Here is a 4,083-nt window from a genome sequence, read left to right as displayed (position 1 = left end):
ACAGTTTGAAGCGCTAATATAGATAATTCGATCACTGTTAGTTTAAAAATACTGTCGTAAATTCAATTAATATTACATGCATACATATATAATAATAATGTTAATACACAAACACACACCTTAAACAGCAACTGAGTTGTTCATATGGTTTGCTCAGATATCAAATTCCAATTTTTATTTTTCTGTTCGTTTGATTTTATTTTATTTTCTATTTGGACTGTGTGTTATAAATAATTTTAAAATAAAAATTGAAAAGGGTGAGACAGCACGAGGCTAAAAGAGATATAGAGAGAGAAGGAAAGAGAGAGAGAGAGCAAGGTAGTGCAAAATTTGAATAGAAATTAATATTTTTTTTTTTTTATTAATATTTTGGTTTTGCCATTTTTTTTTAATTGAGAGGCGGGAATTTCTTAATGAATTTTTATAACAATTTGATATAATTGGATTTTAATTAGAAAATTTTCTGGCTTTGTTTTTATTTACAATTTATGCTAGAAATAATGTGTTACTTTTTCAAATTTTAGAAATTTCAATCAGTTAATTGTCAAAAAACAAATTGTAGGAAAAGATTTAAGTTTCTATAAATGGTAAATTTAAATTAAAATATGTAAGTGTCAATATTGATTTGCTTAATTGAGATTGTGTAAAATCTTTTTAGATTTGCTTAATTCAATCGCACTTAAAATTGCATTTTAATTTCAATTTTACGACTAAAAGCTTGCGTACTAACTCAAATGTGTGGGTATGTACATATTAAGCACCTACATTCGTACTTGTTAAAGCTGGCTTATAAATCGCATAATTTTTTAAAAAATTTTTATTTTTGTAAATTTAAAATAATCATGGAGTTTTTGTTTTAATTATCTAATGGTGAATAGGCCATAATCGTTACTCTAATCACGCATTATTTTCGAAATATACAGGAATCAAAGAAGAGTTTAGAAAACTGGTGTGCATTGCCTGTATAGAAAGAAAATTTTGAAAAAATATGTAATGACAAAGAGAAAAAATTTCAACAAATTCAATAAGTTCAAATTCATAAATTTAAGCGTTCCTAATTTAACTTCATTTTTGAACATTCCCAAATATTTAATCGTTGTTTTTGTATCGAAATTTCTTTACTTTTAATTGATATATCTTCTGGCCTTTAAAGTAGCTTGAATTGAAAAAGTTTATCTGTAGTGTAAGTAATGGCAAAAAGTTTTATGAGTTTTTCTTTATGTAGATGCAAAGGATGCGCATTTGTTTAAGCTACCTTCAAAATATATTTGCAAGAATTCATTTGTAATCAAAGTTTATAATAAATATCGGATCCTTTCATTGTCCTATCGCTACATATGCCAGAACAATACCAGGAGAATTCGAAATTACACTACGTTGTAAGTTTTGTAATATCGACTTGCAATAATTACATGTGTATATCGCAACTAACTGCTTTAAAAACCAATAACACTCTTAAAAAATTTCTTATACGATTTCTCATCAAATTTTGTATTTTTTTTTCTTTTCCAATTTGATTTAAAATTACATTAAAATCGAAACATTAAATTGAAATATTGAAAATTAATTTACAATTAATCAAAAATGTGTTTGTAATTTGTTCATAAATAAAAAAACAAAAAAATCTTAAAGAAAGGGAGAAAAATGAAAATATCTGATTTCGATTATAGCACATTGTTGTCATCATCAATAATTTTGTTGTTAAATAACATTTTTATATGTAAACGAACATTACTAGAGAATTCTGTTAACGGGGAAAACGAAAACAAAAAAAAAGAAACTTTTATAGTTGCACGTCCGACAATCTCTTTTTTTTTATTTTGGCTGTTTTTATCTTTTTTCTTCCAATTTTCTCATTTTTATGACTAAGTACTTTTAGATTGAATGCTTTTAAAGTAAACTTACGTTTAAAATTTGAGCACAATGTTCCTATGACTACAAATACGAAGAAAGAAAAAAAAAACAAAACAAATAAATCTACTAAACAATTTTAACTGAACTCCACTTGTGAGGTCGATAAATTTGTTTTATATGTAGATTTGTTTTTATCTTGTTCTTATTGTTGTTTTTGTTATTGTTTGTGTGTGTTCACCTATTAATATCACTAATCGTGTCATTAAAATTAATTTTTCGTTATTTTATTTCTCTTTAGTTAATTTTTTTTTCTTCTTTTTCTTGAACTTTATTTATTTGTATACTATTTTTTTCTATGTTAAACATAAGTAATTTTTATTATCTGATATTTTTATTTTTTATGCATATTATAAAGGAGAGTTACAGTCTTTTTTCATATTATTTGAATGTGTTAAATCAGAAAAAAAAAATTTTATTATGTTGAACTAAAAAATTTGGTAATTGTATGTACTTGTATAATAAGTATACTGTAATATATGTAGTTTAATCCGAAAGTTTGATTGAACTCCATTTAGCGAAAACATCGTTTAAGGAGCTAAATGATATGCCATGTAAAATGGCGTGCCATGCTTTGAAACAACTTCTTTTTAAATATCTGAAAATATTCGTATTACTATTTACACTTTTTAAATTCTTAAATAATAAATTTAAGACTAATACACCTGTAGTTCATAAAGTTTCTTAATTAATTTCTTTGAAAATTCTTTATGTTCCATATATAAAAATACATCGTATTTTTTGCTCAAATGTACTTTGAAGTACGCATATACATGCATAAACGAAAATTGCTTAGGATTCTCGGAATAATACGCATACATTGTTCAAGATATTAAGATATATTGCCAAAGAAAATAATTTGAACAAAATTTATACGAAATTATTGGGCATTTGTATATCTCCATTTGTCAACAGAGTCAGAGCTAAATAATTTTGGGTGAAAATTTTCAATCAGAAACATATTAAATATTTCACTCTTTAAAAATGGCTGTATGTTTAATGTTGCTTTGAAGGACTGAAATTTGGAATAACATGCTACAAATAAACTTTATGAAACTGACTTTTAAGTTTCTGCACGTTACATTTACATTCAAAACTAGAATATCTAGTTACAACTTAAATGGAAATTAACTGTTAAGAAGAAATAAAATATCAAAAATTTAAGAAAAGAAAACTATCATTACCGTGAAATCCATTTTGCTTTTTTTTCTCATATTTAATATTATTTCTTTTTTGTTTTATTGTAAATCTTCAATAAAAGCAAATTTTGTTTAATATCATCAAAGATCACAATTGCATCACTAGAGCATTATCATCAATATAACCTTGGCCAATGTTTTAGTATTGTATTTAGTTTTAGTCGTCATAGCTGTTACACAAATATAACGCTAATACTATAATACATTTATATCGCCGGCAATATATAAGCCACGCAAAGAGGGCTTTTTATACATTTATAAAATGGTTATATCTCTTTTTCACTTCATCTCATTCTGTACGTTCTGGGAATGTATTAAATGGAGTATAAGTTGTGGTCTTCTAAATGTTTTTTTATAAGGATTACAGTAATAATATAATAATGAAAACAATGTTAATGATAATAATGAAAGAAAAACAAAAAAACAAGTTTAAGGACCTATGTATTTTTTTCAGTTATTGATTTTTTTTTATGGATTTAATCCCAAAACATGACAAACACTTAAAACATATTACTAAGTTATGTTTCACTGATAAAATTTTATTACTCTAATTTTTCACGTCTTCGTTGTTCATTCTCTATACTCAACATACTGATCGAAAGTAGTATATTAAATATTTCACCTCTATGTGATAGACCTATATGTAAATATGTACAATGTACCTATATATTATTGCAAAATAAGAGCGTCTTAATCGTTAAACAATTTATATTGATTGTGTTACAAAAAAATTTTTTTTTTAGAAGTACGACTTGAGTTATTTTGTAACCTTAAGCTTTCATTAGCAAGGATACGTTTTTTTATATCATCCCATATAATTGTGTATAGGATTTACTTTTATAAGTACATGCACATATAAATTTAGTAAACATTATGACTAAAATTATATTAATGTAAGCAATATAAATAAAATAAATGAATCATTCTGTTTTATACTGAGAAAACCAATTTCTTGGCTCAATGGATTATATGG

The sequence above is a fragment of the Condylostylus longicornis genome, unplaced genomic scaffold, assembly GCF_029603195.1.
Source record: "Condylostylus longicornis isolate FDR11 unplaced genomic scaffold, ASM2960319v2 ptg000016l, whole genome shotgun sequence".
Classification (NCBI taxonomy): domain Eukaryota; kingdom Metazoa; phylum Arthropoda; class Insecta; order Diptera; family Dolichopodidae; genus Condylostylus; species Condylostylus longicornis.
Note: the sequence above shows the minus strand (reverse complement) of the source record.